Below are 22,969 nucleotides of genomic sequence, written 5' to 3' on the forward strand. Positions count from 1 at the left end.
CGGTATAGAAGGGGTGGCTGGGCCGTGGGTTTGTGTGACACCTGGTGGCAGCGCCGGGAACAGAGGCAGTGCAAGGGGGTCATGCACTCGCCCCCAACCCCACAGGAGCAGGGGGTCCAGCTTGTCAAGTCCAAGGCGTCCTCTTCAAGTCCTGGGCACCCTCTTGGAGGGGGTCGCCAGGGCCGCACCCTACCAACTCCTGGGAGCTCAATCCCCGCCCCGTGCAAGCCCGCCCCTCAACAGGAGATGGGCCGCGGATGCATCCTGTGCTTGGGCTCAGTACCAGGGCACCTAGTGCTGGGGTAGCAGCTGGCGGCTGCTGTTTACATGGCTGAGGACATTCTGCTTGATCTGTGCCACCTGCTTAGGCAGCAGGCTCCTGGTGGACGCCAGCTCCGTGTTCTGGCCCTTGAGCTCTTCACTTTCCCTTCCAGGTGAGAGATGCTCCAGCTTGCACTTGGGGCACTTGGAGGCTGCGACACTTTTTAGCAGCTGCTTAGACTCAGCCTTTATGCGCTCCTGCATGTCCATGTCGAATGGCAACAGCAGGCTCTTGCCGAAGCTTGGCAAGTCAGACACCATCTGTGGCTGTCCTTGAGCACAGCTAGGCACAGCGGCCCCAGTACACCACTGGCAGGCAGCGGCGGTGGGAAGGGAACAGGCTAGGAGGAGAAGGCGACAGTTGCAGCATCCCCAGCACCCCCAGTGCCATCCTTGAAGTGGCTCAGGTTTAGGAAGACCGGTGCCCGCTGGGAGGGTGACCCCCGATGCTGTGCCAGAGGGTCCTCCTGCGAGGCCGCAACAGCAGCCAGGCTGCACCCAGCCAAGCTGCACCCAGCCAAGCTGATGCTGCTTGTTCAAATCCTCCAGGGCCTTGACAAAGTCCTCGGTGAACTCCTGCTCCTCCCTGGCCACCATCTTGGGTAGAAGAACTGTGTGCTCCTCAGCGTGGTTGTGACCAGCCCATTGGTCTGGATGGTTGGTCAGCGTGGTTGGACCAGCCCCAGGTCTGGCTGGAGAGCAGGCTGCCCGGAGACTGCTGGGGGTGCAGTCTGCGCAGGGGGGCCAGAGGTGGCGCCACCACCACTTGTTTGCTCAAGCTCAGCGTCAGCTGTCATTCTTCACCACTCTGCCTGCGACGCTGTGTGGGGCGCCCCAGGGACAAGCGGGCCAGGTACACAAAGTTGCTGCTGCTGCCACTGACGCCATTGCCCAGGCTGCTCAGTTCCTCAACACCTTAGAAGGGTGTTTCCAGCCTCCGCATCGCCATTGCGCCTGGTGGGGGAGGACTGTCCATGGCCTCCCTGGGGGCTAGCTCCCCTCCCCTGCCCATTCAGCCCTGTGCCCACACAGGCAGTGGCCACTGCGCCTGGGCCTTCTGTGGCGGCTCCTCGGAAACATTATTCTTAAGGGAGAAAAAATTAAAGCATTCCCTCTAAAATTCAAAAAAAAAAAAAAAAAGGCAAAGAATGCCTTTTTTTGCCACTTCAATTCAACATCATCCTTGAAGCTCTATCCAAAACCTATGTTTCTATTCATTTATCTTTAATAAATAAATGAAGAGATAAATGAATAGAAACATAGGAAATCAAAGTATCACTATTTACAAATGACATGATTCTATATTTAGAAAATCCAAAAAATTTCACTTGAAAACTATCTTGACTAATAAATTCAGCAAAATAGCAGAATATAAAATAAACACCCTTAAACCAAATGAATTTCTATACTCAAGCAATGAATTCAGTGTAATAAATGTTAGGAAAACCACCCCATTAATAATAGCCTCAAAAAAGAAAAAGAAAGAATAAAATAAAATACTTGGGAATCAATCTAAAAAAGAATTAAAAATGCCTCTACAATGAAAACCACAGAACACTAAAGATAGAAATTGAAGATCTCCCATGCTCTTGTTAGGAAGAATGATCATAGTCAAAATGGCAATACTAACAAAATACTTATACAGATTCAGTGCAATTCCTTTTAAAAGTCCAATGACATTCTTCATAAAACTAGAAAAAGCAATCGTGAAATTCATTTAAAAAAATAGGAGAGCCACAATAGTCATTGTCAACAAGCAACTCTCAACAAAATGATTGAATCAATAGACATCACAATACTAGACCTTAAACTATACTACAAAGAAATAATTTAAAAAAGAAAGAAAGAAAAAGGAAACTCCATATCAAAAGACATATATACCAATCCATACTAGACAAAGATGACCATAACATAAATTGGAGAAAAAAAAATATGAACAATTTGTGCTGGGAAAACTGGAAATCCATATGTTGAAATTTGAAATATCCTGCTATACAACACAAGCAGATGAAGTTGCTATTTTTTCAATCTAAAATAGAAAAAAAAGGAAGAAGAGCATTAATTTGTGAGCAAAATATACAAAGAAAACACAAAAGAAATACTTTACAACATTGCTTTAGGAAATGGTCCTTTGGTTATGACAGTAAAAGGTCAGGGAAGACACATAAGCAGACAATTATAATTCCATTAAACCAAAAGCTTCTACACAGCACAGTAAAGCATGAACAGGGAAAAGATTCAACTGTTGGAATGAGAGAAATTATTTACACATGACCTGAGAACAGTATAAAATCTGAAACACACAATGATCTCTATGAAAACCCATTAAGTGAGCTGGGTACAGTGGGACATACCTTGAATACCAGTGGTTTGAGAAGCTGAGGTGGGAAGAACACAAGTTAAAAACCAGCCTCATCAAGTTAGCCAGGCCCTAAGCAATTGAATGAGACAATGTGTCTAAAGATATATATATATATATATATATATATATATATATATATATATATATATATATATAGAGAGAGAGAGAGAGAGAGAGAGAGAGAGAGAAGCATGTTGTTTGCAAAGAAATGTGGTTAGGGTGAAATGGGGTGCTGCTCTTCAATGGATCTAAAATTTTAATTGCATAAAATAAATAACTTCTAGATATTTGTAGCAAAATTCTGTACTTACACTTCACAATAGTATAATGTTCACTTATATGTTTTCAGAGTATATGTATTCTACTTAGTGTTCTTACTATTGTGCAAGGGAGGAAGGGAGGATATAAGGGACTGAGGGAGGAAAGGATGATGGAGAGAGAGGAGGATGCAGAAGGCAGGGAAAGGAGGTCTAGCACCATGATGCTCTTCCTACACAGTCAGGATTACTGCTCAAGGTGGACCTGTCCTTGATTGAATATTCTGCAGTTGCTATCATAATTTTTATTGATTTTACCTTACTACTTATTTTTCATAAGTAAATTCCAAGAAAGCAGTGGACCACAGGTATAAACACAGCATATAAATATAACCTGCAGTATAGTGCATTTGACCACATCATGAACATTGGTCCTGACAAATTACACAAGTTTCCCTAATAATAACAGTAAAAATGTGTATATTTCCCTGGAGAATGATGATTCTAGGATCTGGTAAGATAAATTTAAAAATAAACCTGGGGGCTGGGGACGTGGCTCAAGCGGTAGCGTGCTTGCCTGGCATGCGTGCGGCCCGGGTTCGATCCTCAGCACCACATACCACCAAAGATGTTGTGTCTGCTGATAACTAGTGGTTTTTAGAACAAGAGGTTCTGCCTTTCTTTTTAAAATCATCTCTTCCAGAAATCCATGTCATTACATTTCCCTGGTTTTCTATCTCCTTATCTGGATGCCCTCATTCTCTGTCTCCTTCATATAATTTTCATCTCCATTGCTAAAAATAGGTGTGTTCCAAGTTCTGAGAAATGCTCCCTGTACTCTAAATTTTCACCCACACCCAGGGTCATGCTCAGTCTCATTTCAGTATTTTGCACATTCCCCTGCCTTCCAAATATTCATTTTTTTCCAGTCCTCTCCTGTCACTTTCAGATATGTTCATGTGGAAATCAAAGAGAAATCACAAACATCAACACAAAAGCCTTCTTTGAGACTAGCACTCTTTTCCCTGCCTCATGTGGTTTTTCTGCTCCATACAGGATTGGGTATCAGCAACTACCCTACAGTGCTCAAGTCAAAAGTTCAGAAATTGTCCTTGATCTTTTCACCATTACACTCACACCAATCCATCCCCAAACCTAATTATCCTAAAGACAATATTATAAACATATATGTGTGAAAGACAGATACATGTATTCAAAATTATTGCTTAATAATTATATAATTATATGTACATTAAATGTTTATAAAATATATAATTATAAATAAATAAATCAGGTTAAACCACTTTTATTCCTGTTACCAAGTCATGCGATCATGTCATATAATACATATTCTATTGATAATCATATCCATAGGGACAAGTTCTGCTAAATAGGCACAAATCCTCCTCATATTGAGGGACTTAAAAGCTGCTTTTGCCAAAAAGCACTGAATATTTACTTAGGCCTAGAGATCCTCAGTGGACAACTACAGGTAAGATAACACTTGGCATCTCTGAGATATATTTATTATATTTAATGGCTTATAAATATAATAAAAGAATAGAAAAGAGAAAAGAAATACCTGCAATATTAGTAAGGACTCCTGAAACATCCCAGAAACAACAGGTGTAGAAAGAGGCCATCACTGAATTGAAACCCTTATCCTACTTCTGAATAAATTTTGAAAAACAATATAAGTTTATATATATAAACATATATATATATGTTTATATATATACATACATATATATATATATATATACACACACACATACACACAGACACTCATGCACACACACACACACACACACACACACACATACACTGGATAGTTAGTGTACTACTCCCTTTCATAGCTGGATGATTAATATCATACATACAATTAATGAATATTCGTATGAAAAAAAAATTTAGAAACCTGCTTCTAAAACAAGTACTGAAGGGCTTTCTAAAATGTTTCTTAAGCAAGCCAGCCAATAAGTAGGCAGATACTCTGGTGGATGCTAAAAAAAAAAAAGTCAAATGTAGAGTTCTGGCGCCTTCTAGTGTTTAATTAGGAGTTAGCACTTCTAACAATGGGAAAGTACCCACAGTAAGCAGAACAGTAAGCACAAGTAGGGATGAGATAAGAATTCTTGAAACCTCAGAGAGGCGTGGGGAGAAGTCAGCAAGGGAGGGATCTTTAAGGAGGCTTTTATCTCACAGGTAGAAAAGGATTGGGGCAGCTAAGTGACTTGGTGAGGGGTGTGTTTTAGAATAATTGAGAAAGTAAAACATTGCCATGGATGTTAACATTAGATCAGATGCTTAAAGGGTGTCAGTACTCCATGTCCCTTTAGTGCCTGAATTCTTGCTTCAGACCAGGGTAATAGTAGCCTCCACAATAATGAGAGCAGAGATTCTTTGCTGTTTTGAACATATCTGTGTCCTCTTTGCCTTTAACAGAGCATGGTACTATAGTTTTATTTTAAAATGCAAGGGGTTATGTTTCCATATATAAAACTAAACAAAGGCTGTTGTTTTTCACAGATGTAGAGTGTTCCCCTATTATACATGAGACATTGGGTTCAAGCCTCACCATCACATAAAAATAAAATAAATGTATTGTCTCCACCTACAACTAAAAAATAAATGTTTAAAAGAAAAAAAAAAACTAAATGATAATACTGTCAAAATAGATCCCCTGCCCCATCCATGCCAAACTGCCTTTCAGAGAATCATGAAGCTGGACCAGCCTGAGAGGCAGGCATCGCATCATGTTCTACTTTATAGATTTCAGGAGTTCCCCAAAGTCGTCCTTGGAAAGGGTTAAGGCCTCCTACCCCATCTATATTTTTTTCCACTGTCTAGGTACTAGCAAACACTTCCTGTGATTCAGTGAGTAAGTGAAGTGGGCTGTGCTATCAAAACTAGGCTCCAGCAAGTTATGGCTGCATCACAGGCTTACCCTCTCTGGACCTCCAGGTCTTAGTATGTACACAGCAGGCACTAAGAGACATCTCTGTGAACATGCCAGTAAAATTTTGTTACCTAAAGACAAAGTGTCTCAGGTGATATCCCCAGGACCTCTTCTAGAAAACCCATGGACCCAGTCAACCTGAAATATGGAAAGTGCACAGAATCCCATGAGAGGGAAGAACCAAGAAAGGCTGTGCTGTGGCATCTTCAGCCTCCCTCCATTGCCTCAGTGTGTAAGAGGGAAAACTGAGACCCCCAATGAAACAGACCCTGAGGTCACATTTCTATCTCAGAGCCCAAAGATCCTGCTTCCCCACTGGGTCCACAGTGTCTCCTGACAGAATTTCATGATGCCTCACCTAACTCCATTTGCCTCCTGTGGACACACCCACCATGCCCTGTGCTCCTGCACCACTTCGCCTCCTGGTTCCTAGGCTGTGCTCACCTAAGGAGTGCTGGATTGGGTGCTACTTCCCTCATGCTTCCCTTGTCTCCTCCCCACCCACTGTTCTTATTGGTTGGGCTCCCCTCACTCAGCCTGACTCTGTCTCACCAGCTCTGCCCAACATTCAAGGCCAACTAGGTCCTCTCCACTTTATTTCAATGGGCTCCACCCAACATCTTGCTCTCTTATGCAGAGCAACGCCCACTCTATCCACTTGATCCTCTGCATTCTGTCCATATGGCTCAGCCTCCACTGACATATTTAACACTCTTGGATTGCAGGTTTTTCCCTCTAGCTCTGGAATATTTTCAGTCTGCCTTGGCCCAATTCCACCAAAATCCACTAACATAGAAAATGGCTCTGCTCTTTTTAATTAGCCATGCTTTTCCATCAAGTTCACTCGTAGGGCAGCCTCCCTGTGTAACCTGGCCTCTATACTGCTCCTTGAAAACCCTATCTGAAATGAAAAAATGGGATCTTGCCTAAATGGCCATGGTTGTGACATCACTGAGTCTAAGGGACAATTACCTTTGGACTCTGGTCACCTTTGAATCCCACATCTTTAATGTTTGACCTTGAAATCTCTGCTAACCTAAGTCAGAGTATCACCATTTACAAAATTCAGCTGATGATAATACATTATTTGCATAAACATGAGCACGTTTTCAACACTATCTGTGTATTATGGATGCAGAAGAGGCACTGGCAAGCAACTAGCAAGGTCCATGCCCTATATGTGAAAGAGCCCAGCCAGAATTTAATAAGCATGTTTGCAAAGGACATGGCCTTCTGTCTTTAGCTCTGTGGTCTTTAACACCTTCTCTTACTCTTTCAGCACAGGATGGGCACAGCTACTTGGCAAACAAGAGTCATCTATGATCTCTTCTTCAGCCAGCCTGAGTCATCTCAGAATGTGGAAGCATAAGTGTCTGATCATGGCCATCTTTCTCAAGGTTGAGTCTCAGAAAAAAAGCCTCTTTATACAGACTTATGTATAAATATTGATTATTCTGACAGCCTGACTCAATGCTGTAGAGATAGGCAGCAGTTGGGGACTTGGGTTTTAAGCTGAAGAAACTGAACTGGGTGCTTTTAAAAAAATGCTCTAGAAGATACTGGGGAGGTCAAGGGAACCTGATGGCAAAATTCAGTAAAACCAGGAGCTGGGTTTTGCCAGGTGATCTCAGTGCCCCAAACCCCTTTATAGTCTTTCCTGGACCCCACTGCTATATGAGCACACTGGGAGCCTTTCTGCTGTTGTTTTGTTGCTGCTCAGATTCTTAGTCTTCAGAGAAGAGGTCTGGTTGGCTGGCTATAGGTATTGGCTGAGAGTATAAATTCTTCACATTAAAGTAGGTATTGAAGGATGAGTTGAAGTATGCTAAAGAACAAATGGAAGGACATTATAGGTAAGAACACCATTTGTGACCTCACAATGAAAATTGTGCCTTCTCAGAATCACACAACCACACCATGCCAGGTGCTTTTCTCATCATGTCATTCATTGTCCACAAATCTTTCAAAAATAGTGCCATATTTTGGGAAACTGTTTGCATTGTTCTACAACAATGCTAAAGGCTCCTATAAAGAATTCAAAATATACAGTAGAAAAACTGAAAAACTGGCCAAATGGTGGGAATCTTGCCAAAATCCAGTGCCCCAAACACCAGAATTAACATTAGGTAGTATCATTTCTCAGGCCTTTTTAGTCACATAGATTAGAGGGTAAATAAAAAAGAAAGGGTGGGTAGAAAGAATGAAAAGAATTTGATTATAATGGGGTTAAATCCCCAGAGACCTGGGTGTGTGGCTCACTGGGAGAGTGCTTGCCTAGTGCATACGAGGTACTGAGTTATATCATCAACATCACATAAAAATAAAAAAATGAAATTAAAATAATGGCTAAAATTATAAAAAAGTTATTAAATATGAATATAAACCATTTTCACTTGAATTTAAGGAAAAAAAACAAAATCAGTAAAAGAGAAGTAGTTGCTAACATGACATATTTATTTTGTGACCAAAGTGGTTGTTTGATACAAGAATACACTAATATTGTGATTAACAATGTGTCTCAAAAGTTTAAAAATAAGATTAAAAAAATCTGAGGATGAGGCTCAGTGGTATGTGCCTCTAGGTTCTAACCCTTGTACAAAAAACAAGTAAAGAAAAGAAAATTGTGGTTCCTTTTTCTTATGTTATATATTGCAATTTTAGCATTCATTTTCACCTATAGTGGAGGCTGTGAAAAGTCAGTCTCTCACACATATGTCCATTCCCACACCTGACATCTTGCTGTCAGGCTATTGTTTTATGTCAAGGTCTATACTTTACCTGCCACCTCACTTTGATTGAAATTTTTTTTTCAAATCCTGGGTTTCTCTGGAGGCAGGGTTCATCTTCAGTCCTTGGACCCTGGCTTCTTCCTTCTGTGTTCATTTAATTCAAGTCTTTTTTGGAGAAGACCCACTTCAAAAATGGGAACAATAAGGCTTGCTTAAAATCACTTTCCCAATGGTCCATCAGTGCAGAAATTGAGATTGGAATCAGTGTTAGCCTGTGGTGGAACAGTTCTCAGGGGAGCCATGGGAGCCCTGAGATTCTGGACTTGAGTGTTGGCATCAAGAGAAAAGATACTCACTCTCTGAGAATATTCTAGGGCAGGTGAGAGATCCTGGAGATGACTCAGGCCTAACTCTGCCTCAAGGGCTGAGATTAGATAAAGTCAAGGTTTTTTTCTATCCCCAGAGACCTGATTGATAATTGTTGACAAAAATGGCTGGTTTTCTTGGCCTATATTATTTCTGTACCTGAGGACAGTGAACAGAAAGTAAAAAAAAAAAAAAAAAAAAAAAAAAAGAAAGAAAGAAAGAAAGAAAAATCAATGCATCTCCTTTTCCACTACTAGAAAAGTATACCCAAAATATACTTAAAAAGATTTCCTTTTACTTGAAAATCAAAAAAGCCCAGTGGTTGGTATTCTGGGCTGCTATGGATACCCAGCTATGCCATCATGTCCGAGAACCCTTTCTGTTTTTCATTCTGCATTCTATTCAATACAGCAATCAGGGGAAAGGAAAAAAGTAAAAAGCAAAGACCTAGAGGCCCAGTGGCTTCCACTGATATCTCCTTGGCCAGCACAGAATCATAGAGACCCCTACCTGCAAAGAATATTGGGGAATACAGTTTGATTTTCACTTTTAGTTTGGGTTTGGTTCTGTTTTTTGGTTGTGGGGACTAAATCTAAGATTGCTTAAGCACTGAACAACCATCCCCAACCCTTTTTATAGTTTAGAGACAGCATCTTTCTAAGATTTTTAGGGCCTCACTACATTGCTTAAGCTGTCCTTAGACTTCTGAGCCTCCTGCCTCAGCCTCTATAGTCACTGGGATTATAGGCATGTGCCACCAGGCCTTCCTGGCTTTTCTTTTTTTTTCATGCTGGAGTTGGATCCTGGAAGGCCATCCTTACACTTCATTTGAGTTACCTCCCTGCCTGGGTGAGAGGTGCTTAAACAGCCTGTGTTAAAAAGCCTTCCCCACCCTTTCCCAGATCCGAGGGCTTTTCCGTGCTGAGCCGTGCCTGGCAACTGACCTGAAGACCCAATTGCCAGCCCTGAACTTGGGATGCTGCCCCCCTTATCCTTCATTGGATGGTATTTCCCCTTGAATTCTTTTTATTTTATTTTATTTTATTGGTTATTCAAAACATTACAGATATTGCAGAATTACATTGGTTACACATCCACATTTTTACATAATACCATAATAGTAACTGTTGTATTCTGCTACCTTTCCTATCCTCTACTATCCCCCTCCCCTCCCCTACCATCTTCTCTCTCTACCCCATCTACTGTAATTCATTTCTCTCCTTATTTTTTCCCATTCCCCTCACAACCTCTTATATGTAATTTTGTATAACAATGAGGGTCTCCTTCCATTTCCATGGAATTTTCCTTTTCTCTCCCTTTCCCTCCCACCTCATGACTCTGTTAAATGTTAATATTTTCCTCCTGCTCTTCCTTCCTGTTCTGTTCTTAGTTGCTCTCATTATATCAAAGAAGACATTTGGCATTTGTTTTTTAGGGATTGGCTAGCTTCACTTAGCATCTGCTCTAGTGCCATCCATTTCCCTGCAAATTCCATGATTTTGTCATTTCTTAGTGCTGCGTAGTACTCCATTGTGTATAAACGCCATATTTTTTTTTATCCATTCATCTATTGAGTGGCATCAGTGTTGGTTCCATAGTCTAGCTATTGCGAATTGTGCTGCTATGAACATTGATGTGGCAGTATCCCTGTAGTATGCTCTTTTAAGGTCTTCAGGGAATAGTCCGAGAAGGGCAATAGCTGGGTCAAATGGTGGTTCCATTCCCAGCTTTCCCAGGAATCTCCATACTGCTTTCCATATTGCCCGCACCAATTTGCAGTCCCACCAGCAATGAACAAGAGTACCCTTTTCCCCACATCCTTCCCAGCATTTGTTGTTATTTGACTTCATAATTGCTGCCAATCTTACTGAAGTGAGATGGTATCTTAGGGTGGTTTTGATTTGCATTTTTCTGACTGCTAGAGATGGTGAGCATTTTTTCATGTACTTGTTGATTGATTGTATGTCCTCCTCAGAGAAGTGTCTGTTCAGGTCTTTGGTACATTTGTTGATTGGGTTATTTGTTTTCTTATTGTTTAATTTTTTGAGTTCTTTGTATACTCTGGATATTAGAGCTCTATCTGAAGTGTGAGGAGTAAAAATTTGTTCCCATGATGTAGGCTCCCTGTTTACCTCTCTTATTGTTTCTCTTGCTGAGAAAAAACTTTTTAGTTTAAGTAAGTCCCATTTGTTGATTCTTGTTATTAACTCCTGTGCTATGGGTGTCCTATTAAGAAATTTGGAGCCCGACCCCACAATATGTAGATCGGAGCCAACCTTTTCTTCTATCAGACGCATAGTCTCTGATTTGATATCAAGGTCCTTGATCCATTTTGAGTTAACTTTTTTGCATGGCGAGAGGAGGGGATTCAGTTTCATTTTGTTGCATATGGATTTCCAGTTTTCTCAGCACCATTTGTTGAAGATGCTATCCTTCCTCCATTGCATGCTTTTAGTCCCTTTATCAAATATAAGATAGTTGTAATTTTGTGGATTGGTTTCTGTGTCCTCTATTCTATACCATTGGTCCACCCGCCTGTTTTGGTACCAGTACCATACTGTTTTTGTTACTATTGCTTTGTAGTACAGTTTGAAATCTGGTATTGCTACACCTCCTGATTCACATTTCCTGCTTAGAATTGCTTTTGCTATTCTGGGTCTTTTATTTTTCCATGTGAATTTCATGATTGTTTTATCTATTTCTACAAGAAATGCTTTTGGGATTTTGATTGGCATTGCATTGAACCTATAGAGAACTTTTGGTAATATCGCCATTTTGATGATGTTAGTTCTGCCTATCCATGAAGAGGGTATATTTTTCCATCTTCTAAGATCTTCTTCTATTTCTCTCTTTAGGGTTCTGTAGTTTTCATTTCACCTCTTTTGTTAGGTTGATTCCCAAGTATTTTATTTTTTTTTTTGAGGATATTGTGAATGGGGTGGTTTTCCTCATTTCCAGTTCAGAAGATTTGTCGCTGATACACAGGAATGCCTTTGATTTATGCGTGTTGATTTTATATCCTGCCACTTTGCTGAATTCATTTATTAGCTCTAGTAGTTTCTTTGTAGACCCTTTTGTGTCTTCTAGGTATAGGATCATATCATCCGCAAATAATGATAATTTAAGTTCTTCTTTTCCTATCTTAATGCCTTTAATTTTTTTTTCTCTGTCTAATTGCTCTGGCCAGTATTTCGAGAACTATATTGAATAGAAGTGGCGAGAGAGGGCATCCCTGTCTTGTTCCAGATTTTAGAGGGAATGCCTTCAGTTTTTTTTCCATTTAGAATGATGCTAGCCTGAGGCTTAGCATATATAGCTTTTACAATTTTGAGGTAAGTTCCTGTTATCCCTAGTTTTTCTAATGTTTTGAACATAAAGGGATGATACTTTGTTGAATGCTTTTTCTGCGTCCATCGAGATGATCATATGGTTCTTATCTTTAAGTTTATTGATGTGGTGAATAACGTTTATTGATTTCTGTATATTGAACCGGCCTTGCATCCCAGTGATGAATCCTACTTGATCATGGTGCACGATCTTTTAGATATGTTTTTGTATACGATTTGCTAGAATTTTATTGAGGATTTTTGCATCTAAATTCATTAGGGATATTGGTCTGTAGTTTTCTTTCTTTGAGGTGTCCTTCTCTGGTTTGGGAATCAGGGTGATATTAGCCTCATAGAATGAATTTCGAAGTTCTCCCTCTTTTTCTATCTCCTGAAATAGGTTACGGAGTATTGGTATTAGTTCTTCTTTAAAGTTCTTGTAAAACTCCGCTGTATATCCATCTGGTCCTGGGCTTTTCTTGGTTGGTAGTCTTTTGATGGCTTCTTCTATTTCCTCACTTGATATTGGTCTGTTTAGGTTGTTTATATCTTCATGACTCAATCTGGGTAGTTCATATGTCTCAAGGAATTTATCGATGCCTTCACTATCTTCTATTTTATTAGAGTATAGGGTTTCAAAATAATTTCTAATTATCTTCTGTATTTCTGAATTGTCTGTTGTGATGTTGCCTTTTTCATCCCGTAAGCTAGTAATTTGGGTTCTCTCTCTTCTTCTCTTTGTTAGTGTGGCTAGTGGTCTATCAATCTTATTTATTTTTTCAAGGAACCAACTTTTAGTTTTGTCAATTTTTTTGATTGTTTCTTTTGTTTCAATTTCATTGATTTCAGCTCTAATTTTAATTATTTCTTGCCGTCTACTGTATTTGCTGCTGATTTGTTCTTCTTTTTCTAAGACTTCGAGGTGTAGTATGAGGTCATCTATTTGTTGGCTTTTACTTCTTTTAAGGAATGAACTCCATAAAATGAATTTTCCTCTTAGTACTGCTTTCATAGTGTCCCAAAGATTTCGATATGTTGTGTCTGAGTTTTCGTTTACCTCTAAGAATTTTTTAGTTTCCTCTTTGATGTCTTCTGTAACCTTTTTTCATTCAGTAGCATATTGTTTAATCTCCATGTTATGTAGGGTTTTTCCTTTCTCATTTTATTATTGATTTCCAATTTCATTCCATTATGATCAGATAAAATGCATGATAGTATCTCAACTCCTTTGTAATTGCTAAGATTTGCCCTGTGACATAATATATGGTCTATTTTTGAGAAGGATCCATGTGCTGCTGAGAAGAAAGTGTATCCGCTTGATGTTGTGTGGTATATTCTGTACATATCAATTAAGTCTAAGTTATTAATTGTATTATTGAGCTCTATTGTTTCTTTATTCAACTTTTGTTTGGAAGATCTGTCCATTGGTGAAAGAGGTGTGTTAAAATCTCCCATGATTATTGTGTTGTGGTCTATTAGACTCTTGAACTTGAGAAAGTTTGTTTGATGAACGTAGCTGCACCATTGTTTGGGGCATATACATTAATGATCGTCAAGTCTTGTTGGTGTAGGTTCCCTTGAGCAGTATGTAATGTCCTTGTTTATCCCTTTTGATTAACTTTGGCTTGAAGTCTATTTTATTTGATACAAGTATGGACACCCCTGCTTGCTTCTGGGGTCCGTATGAGTGATATGATTTTTCCCAACCTTTAACCTTCAGTCTGTTTATGTCTTTTCCTATCAGATGAGTCTCCTGTAAGCAGCATATTGTTGGATCTTTTTTTTTTAATCCATTCTACTAGCCTATGTCTTTTGATGATTGGTGCATTTAAGCCATTAACATTTAGGGTTACTATTGAAATATGGTTTGTATTTCCAGCCATATTTGGTTATGTACGATACTTAACATGATTTGTTTTTCCTCTATGCTTAGTTTTTCCTTTACTGTACTACCTCCCACTGTTGGTTTTCATTGTTATTTTTCATTTCCTCTTCCTATAATGTTTTGCCAAGGATGTTTTGAAGAGTTGGTTTTCTAGCTGCAAATTCTTTTAACTTTTGTTTATCGTGGAAGATTTTTATTTCATCTTCAATCCTGAAGCTTAATTTCTCTGGATACATGATTCTTGGTTGGAACCCTTTTTCTTTCAGCGTTTGAAATATGTTGTTCCAGGATCTTCTAGCTTTCAGAGTCTGTGTTGAAAGATCAGCAGTTATCCTGATTGGTTTACCCCTAAATGTAATCTGCTTCTTCTCTCTTGTGGCTTTTAAGATTCTCTCCTTATTCTACATGTTGGGCATCTTCATTATTATGTGTCTTGTTGTGGATCTCTTATGATTTTGTATATTCGGTGTCCTGTAGGCTTCTAGTATTTGGATTTCTTTTTCATTCTTTAAGTCTGGGAAATTTTCTAGTATTATTTCATTGAATAGATTGCTTATTCCCTTGATTTAGACCTCTGTACCCTCTTGTATCCCAATAACTCTTAGGTTTGGTTTCTTGATGTTATCCCATAATTCTTGGATGTTCTGCTCATGATTTCTTAACATTCTTGCTGAGCTGTCTATGTTCTTTTCAAGTAGAAAAACTTTGTCTTCGTTGTCTGAAGTTCTATCTTCCAAGTGTTCTACTCTGCTGGTAATACTCTCATTTGAGTTTTTAATTTGGTTTATTGTTTCTTGCATTTCTAGGATATCTGTTTGTTTGTTTTTTATTTCCTCTATCTCCCTATAGAGTTGATCTTTTGCTTCTTGGATTTGTTTATGTAATTCATTGTCAAAGTGATTTTTCATTGTCTGAATTTGATGAATAATGTCTTCCTTGAAACTCCAGATCATCTGAAGCATGTATATCCTGAACTCTTTGTCTGACATTCCATCAGCTGCAGATATTACCTCATCTAATGTTGAATTGACCTGTATTGTTTGTGGTCCTTTCTTTCCTTGTCTTTTCATACTGCTCATGATTCTTTCTAGCTTTGTGAAACTGTTGTGCAAATGTTTTTCCCCTTATATATTTGTATTGTTCTTGTATAGCTCCAAAATCCCTCTTTTGCGAAGAAAGACAATGTTAACAGATCCCAATATCAACAGTACATTATCTAAGCACAAGTTTTCATTATTAATACATTTATAGTTAGATTCTAAGACTATAGATATTGGTTTTAATTATTACTTAAGAATATATTCCTTAGTTTCATAAAAGGCGTACCATATCTGGTGGCATATAGAAAACTTAATTTCAAAAGAAGGATGTTATACTTAGAGGGAAAGGAGTGAGGGTATGAGGTTAAACTAACTTGGCACCTTTGGAGAACTCTAACCACTAGACTGGTAATTTATGGAAGAATGTATAGACTCAACCTCCTATTTAGATAGTAACCCTATGTATAGATAGCAAAAGTTAGGAGGTTGAAAGTGGGATAGAGAGAATACGAATTAAAAAAAAAGAAAAAAATAACAAGGAAGAAAAGAGAAATAATAGAAAGGGAAGTAAGATAGAAATAAAGAAAAAATGGGGGGGAGGTGTGGTTTATGCAAATTCCTCTATATTATATTACTTTGGTAATTCAGTTGTTCATGCACAGTTCTTGGTTTCACATATGCTTTAGTTGTGGAAGAGAGAGAAGAAAAGAGAAAGAGAGAGGGGGAAAAAAGACTCTCAGAACACTGTTTTCCTTGCTTCCAGTAGGTGGCATTGTCTATTCCTAGCTTGAGCCTCTGTATTCAGGGTGGTGGGTATAGCCAGTGTGAAAGGAAATGAGCTTCCACCTGTATCTTCCCTACTCTAGTCTCTGAGGTAGAAACCAGGTGCCTGTACAGTTGTTGTTTTGCGTTGATAGCTACAACCCCCAAAAGCTTGTGGAAAATATTTTGAGTTATCGCGGCTAAGGGTGGGGGAGTTGGAAACCGGGTACGTGGATCAGCCGCAGAACCGTGCTGGTAGCCACACCCCCTTTGATGGATTTTAAGGGTTGATGGGCTTCCTCCAGACTAGCACTCAGGGCGGGGCCAGACTTCCGCTCCTGTCGTCTTCCTCCTCCCGTGTGGCTGGGCGCCTGACGTTTTCCTGCTCCGGTGTGGCTGGGTGGCTGGCGCGTCTTCCTGCTCTGGTGTCCCCTTGAATTTTTTGTTCCCCAATAAAGGTTCACTCCCTGGCATGCTCTCCCTCTCTAGCTAGTCTCTTCTGTAAACCTCGCCACCCCATTTGGTGGCTGGAGGCGGGAACTAGGAGAAGCCGTCTTGGAGCTGTGCTAAAGGTAATGAGAGTCTCTTTAATTTAAAACTCACTAGCAATTTCTTATGCACCAAATCTTCTCTCATGAAGCTCACGCTGGTCACGTGGCAGTGCAACCCAGAGCCAGTCACATGGGAAACACTCATTTTACTACTGAACTGAACTTTCAGCCCTAAACCTGTCATTTTGAATTATTAGAAACCCATTTTATAAAATATAAGGTCACAGTGAAATGAATTAGTGAGACCTGAACCTGGATCTTAACAACCAGTTGTGCTCGGGTGACTTAGTGCAGGCTCAGTGCATAGTCACACGGTGGCATGAAAGAATGGGCATCAAGTGAGGAATGGGTCCTCATGGGCTGTTAAAGGAGAAATGCTGGATAGGTGATGACCAGGCTGAGATATTGTTCTTTCATATGTGTTAGGGTCGTCATCCCATATAGAGAAGGGGTACAGGGTGAGTGCATTTGGGTGGTTACCCACTGAGATACATCACCAGTTTTTAAAATATTTTTTCTTTGTTGATAGATCTTTATTTTGTTTATTTATATGTGGTTCTGAGAATCAAACCCAGTGCCTCACACATGCCATGCAATTCAATTGTGCTACCACTGTGTGAACCACAGGCCCAGCCTCATCTCTAACACCTTTTATTTATTTATTTGATTTGGCCCTTCTGGGATTGAACTCTTGGATACTCCACCACTGAGCAATATTACCAGCCTTATTTTGTATTTTATTTAGAGTCTCACTAATTTTCTTAGTTCATCACCATTGTTGAGACTGACTTTGGACTCTTGATCCTTCTGCCTCAGCCTCATGAGCTACTGGGATTGCAGGTGTGTGCCACTGTGTGTGAGTCCTCTTTTCTTTCTTTCTTTTTTTTTTCATTATTTTGATAAAGGGTTAAATTGTTTCTCAGGAACTCACTAAGTTAATGAGGCTGCCTTTGAACTCTCAATACTCCTGCCTCAGCCTCCATATCCACTGGAATGAAAGGCCTGTGCCACTGAGCCAACTCTAATACAATTTTTAAAGTTATTTATTCTTTGGTAACATGGATCTATTTAAACTTACAATCAAAAAACATATATATATATATATATATATATATATATATATATATATATATAATATTTTCACTTATTATAAATAATTTTTTAAGAATTAGCATATGCCATTTTTATAAAAATAGATGTCACAAAAATTACTCCCATTGACCAAATGTGACCCATAAAATCTTGAACACATGGATATTTGATTTATATATTTTTATTCTTTTTACAGATTTATTATTATAGACAAGTTCAAAACACTAAATAAGTGAATGCAAAGAATTATGCCAATTTCCCAAAATATTAATTGAGGATAATATTTTTTTCCTAGTAATGACATTTATTTTCCCACAAATACTGCATGTGGCATTTATGTGTTAAACCTAAAAAGTTGATTACACAGAAACTGAAACGGAAATGCTTCCCAGATTTATGATAAGAATGAGAAAGATATTGATTGTGTGTAAGGAGTGCCAAAATCAGTTAAGACCAGAAAGTTACTCTTAGGTTTTATGGCAGAATAAGGTGATTACATTCTATAATAACTTCTTAAACAAATCAAAATAGCCAGAAATTTGCAGGTTTCAAACAAAGAATAATAATTTTAATTAGATGAAAATTACCCTGATCTGATAATTACACACTATATACACATGTTGAGTTAAAATAATGGGTCTCATATCCAAGTACAAATAGTAGATTCCAGTTAAAAATTAAAATAAACAGAAATCAACTCTTTGATGTTTTAACCAAATATCTACATCATCTCAGATTTTAAAATCATATCCTGTGTTCATTAATGTTTTACTATTTTGGTTTTTCTTACTATCCTGTCTTTTATATCTAAAAGGTCTAAAGAGTCATGGAACGATTTAGCCTCATTCACATAGTTTTCTGATGACTGCTATTTTTTTTTCAAAACTTGTTTACACTTTATTTTCTTATTTTTTTATATGGTGTTGAGGATTGAACACAGTTTCTCACATGTGCTGGGCAAACACTACACCACTGAACCACAATCTTAGCCCTGATGCCTGGTATTTTTTAATTTGTGGCTTGAAACAATTTAAAGTACACACCTACTATTTCAGACACTTGACTTAAAACACAACATGCCTTGTATAGAAAATATTCTATCAGATTAACATCAAATTTTCTGTATCAATTTTATGTGTGGTTTTTTTACTGAAGAAATACATTGCTTCCTTCAAGCAGATGAATATTGGGATTTTATGGAAGTTCATCTTTTAGGCTTGGGCCAATTCTTGTTCTTTAATTAATAACCTTACAATGAAATGACTTTGAGTCTATCTGAACTGTGACTTTAATTACCACCTTTATTACCAGATGATTGAGGAGAAGACAATAATAATAAATTTCTACTGATATTCAATAGCTGGACTTTGGTCACGTAAGATATTTTTTCTGGTCATAATAATAACATGTATGCAAGGTGGACAGCTACATTGGGGATTCAAAGACAGGCCTAAAATACTGCCAAAGAGCTTTCTACACATATTGCTATAATATTTTAACATTATGAAAACAATTTGAAGCAAAAACATATGTAGCCATTATTAAAAGAAAAGATTTAAATCTATTAAATCACATATATGAGGGATTGCATAATTAAAACATAATGGCCAGCATTTCTACTGAGGACTTTTTATTTCAGAAACCCATTCATATTTGATACTTGTTGTTGTTTCATACACAACAGCTCTAGAATATATGTAATGTGGCTCCTTATATGTCATACAGAATGATCAGATTTAGCATAAAGGTAACACTTTAACTCAATAAAAGATTAAAAACACAAATTTAAAAAATCATAAGAGGGCATGATTTTCAGTATCATATTAGATAATTTATTAAAGGCATTAGTTCTTGTAATAAATGTTTTTCAAAAGACAGCACTAAAAAATAAATCTATGTGCACACCTACTACATTAAGATGCATTTTTGAGAAGGTTGCAATTCTTTACTTTTGTGCAATCCTTCCATTTCAATTCACTGAAAATTATAGAGTTTTCAATATGTTCCTACTGCTTAATCAAGAAGAGAAAGATGGAATCAAAGTAACACACTACCACATAAAACCTCAATATGAGATTATATCAAGAACTATTTTGATAATATATATTAATTCTGAATCTATTAGAAAGCCTATGTAAAGTGGGAGCACAGATACCATTACATAATTCAGACATAATTTGGTAATAATATTGGAATGGCACCTGGAGGATATTAGAGGGACTTGATAACTGAAGTGAGAAAAATGTGTTTTGGATGAATCCACATACATCCCTGGTAAGAGGATAGGCTGAGATTGATGAAGATGACACTATTGAAACAAAGGCTTCTGCTTCATTTTCTCATAAGATATATACTATAATGTAAAGAATATTTATTATAGAATTTTCTTATGAATTAGAAATAGTCCAAATACTCTTTAATAATTCTGTTTTTATATCTGTAAAATAATGTAGTATGCAGTCATTTTTTAAATGAAGAGAGATTTGTAGTGTATGTATATTTTCAAATATAAAGCATATTTAAAACACTTAGTAGCTTTGGGCGGAGCTGCCAGTTGATGCCACCCTGCAGGCTGTGGGGCTGCTGCTTGCCCAGCCCCACTTGCCCATGCTTGCCACTCTCCCACCATGCCTGGCTTGGAAAACAAGTTCCTGGAAAAGCTCAAGCAGCAGCTACTGTGCCTGCTGTGCAGGTAACCCTTGTGCGATCCCATGCAGGTTTCTACATGTGGCCACCACTTATGCAACACCTGCCTGCAGGAGTTCCTCAATGAAGAATTCTTCAAATGTCCTGAGGACCAAGTTCCCCTGGACTATTCCAAGATATACCCAGACGCAGAGCTGGAGGTCCAGGTGCTAGGCCTGCCTATCCACAGCATCCACAGTGAGGAGGGCTGCCACTGGAGTGGGCCACTTCATCATTGACAGAGACACCTGAGTACCTGCAGCTTCAATGTAGTTCCCCGGCCCAATTGCTGTTCTGCCAAGCTGAGTCGCCGTCATCTGCCTGCACACTTGTAACACAACTGTCCCAAGGGGCACCTCAAGTGAGAGTTCTGTGGCTGTGACTTTAGTGGGGAAGTCTATGATAGTCATGAGGGTATGTACCCCCAAGAGAGAGTGTACTGTGAGAACTAGTGTGGTGCCCACATGATGTGGTGACTACTGGCCCAGCATGCCACTTCTGAGTGCCCCAAACGCACCCAGCCTTGTACCTACTGCACAAAGGAATTTGTCTTTGACACCATTCAGAGTCACCAGTACCAGTGCCCAGGGCTGCCTATGCCCTGCCCTAACCAGTGTGGCATGGGCACTGTGGCTCCGGAGGATATGCCAAATCATCTGAGGGACAGCAGAAGCACTGTCTTGGTACTATGCCCAACCAAAGACTCTGGTTGCTAGCACAGGGTGAGATGCCCCTTCTTCAAGTCAACCCCTCCTTAGCCCATGAAGTCCTAGATGAAGGCTAGGTTTTCTGGAAGTTTAGTTCTTTGAGGTCCTTCCCTCTGCTGTTCGGCTGCAGATTCTTCCTAGCACCCTGTCTTCCTCATGCAGAGTTGGGCGCCTGCTACCTCTGAGACTTCCTCTTTTTGTAACAGTCCTCCCTTCCCTTTTTGCCTGGGGCTTTGTCAAAAGTGCCGTAAGCTGGCAATGGTGTGGAATGTCTAGGAGAGTGTGAAGCCACATCTAGCTATGATGTGTGCCCTAGTGAGTCGGCAGTGGCAGGAATCACAGAACCTGCATCGAGAACTGGAGGAACTATCAGTAGGCAGTGATACTCATCTGGATGAATGGCAAATATGGGCAGAGGCTACAAGAGGCCAAAGCCAAGCCTATCCTTGAGTGCTTCAGTCCAGCTTTCTATACATGCAAGTATCTTTACAAGCTATAGGTGTCTGCATTCCTCAATTTTAATGGCAATGATGAGGGCACACATCTCTCTCTGTACATTCGTGTTCTACCAGGCATCTTTGACAATCTCCTTGAGGGGCCCTTTGCCCATCGTGTCACTTTCTCCCTGCTAGATCAGAGCTACCCAGGGCTTGATAAGCCACAGCATGTCATTTGGACTTTCCACCCTGACCCAAACTGGAAAAATTTCCAAAAGCCAGGCACTTGGCAAGGCTCCTTGGATGAGAGTTATCTGGGCTTTGGATACCCCAAGTTCATCTCCCACTAGGATATCTGAAAGGGAAACTATGTGCGACGTGATGCAATCTTCATCCGTGCCTCTGTTGAACTGACCCAAAAGATCCTCAGCTGAGTGCAGGACTGGCAGACTCAAGGAGAGAAGGGCGTATGGATGGGACATGATTTATCAAGCACTGGTTAAACCTGGAGAGGGGGCTGGACCCCCTTTCAACTGCTTATGCTGCCTGGGTTGTTACCCTCTTCACCCCCTACCACTACCAACCTCAGGTGCCTCCAATTGGTGCTTCAGCCCTGGCCCCTTCGGGGAGAAGGTCTTTGGGTTATCAAGGGATAGAAACAAATGATCCCAGGGCCTATCTACCCTCCTGGGCAAGGCAGGTATGCCTTGGTGCTGGCCACATTCTACCTGGACTGAGGTACCTGCTCGGGTGCTATGTCCCAAGAGCCATAGGGGGAGGTTGTTTGGAAAGGGAGAGGTAGTTAAAAAAATGTGTCTTGAGATTGATTTTTCTTTTCCCAGCTGTGTCCCTTCTGGTTATTTATTTCCTTAGCACCAAGAAGGCACAGCAGGGGAACCCTGATTTTTAATAAATTCTGAATTGTATTTATTAATTTGGACCCAGCCTGTATCCTCTGAGTTAGTTAAGGCCCTGGGAGGTTGGGGCTAAGTATGCAAAAGACCACTGAGAGAAGAAGTGCTACCACAATAACCCCAAGATCAGCTGCCCTGCTGGGCCGCCTTCTGGTGGACACCAGGGGGAAATGTGCACAGTAGGCTTTGGAAAAGACCTGTCACTGCCTCCTGGTGGTTAAATGGGAAAGGTGCAGGATAAGGCTATAATCCCCTGTTCTTTACTCACCAAAAATCCAATGCTATGCCCTAAGCAAGCCCAAGCCCCAGGCCTCTGGTACTGTATTGAACCCAGGGGCACTCCTTTAGTAAGCTACATCCCCAACCCTTTTATATTCAGAGGGGCCTTAAACTGTGATCCTCTGTCTCCTGAGTTGTATCATCAAGCCTGGCTCCTACTGACAACCCCCATTCATTTAGTACTATCTGTTTATAGACACTGCCAAGAACTTTATGCAGAATATTTCCTTTGTATAGCAGTCAAGTTAAATTAACTTTTACACCATAGTGAAAGGACCTGTCTTAAGTGGGCGTGGG

At 39.7% G+C, this 22,969-nt stretch overlaps 2 pseudogenes; one reads left to right on the top strand and one right to left on the bottom strand.

Moving 5' to 3' along the window:
* Positions 1 to 276: 276 nt before the first annotated feature.
* Positions 277 to 16,703, bottom strand: LOC143410577 (transcription factor JunD-like; annotated as a pseudogene).
* A 3,574-nt stretch (positions 16,704 to 20,277) lies between these two features.
* Positions 20,278 to 21,913, top strand: LOC143389440 (TNF receptor-associated factor 4-like; annotated as a pseudogene).
* The last annotated feature ends 1,056 nt before the right edge of the window (positions 21,914 to 22,969 follow it).

Source organism: Callospermophilus lateralis, chromosome 11 (genome assembly GCF_048772815.1).
Source record: "Callospermophilus lateralis isolate mCalLat2 chromosome 11, mCalLat2.hap1, whole genome shotgun sequence".
NCBI classification, from domain to species: Eukaryota; Metazoa; Chordata; class Mammalia; order Rodentia; family Sciuridae; genus Callospermophilus; species Callospermophilus lateralis.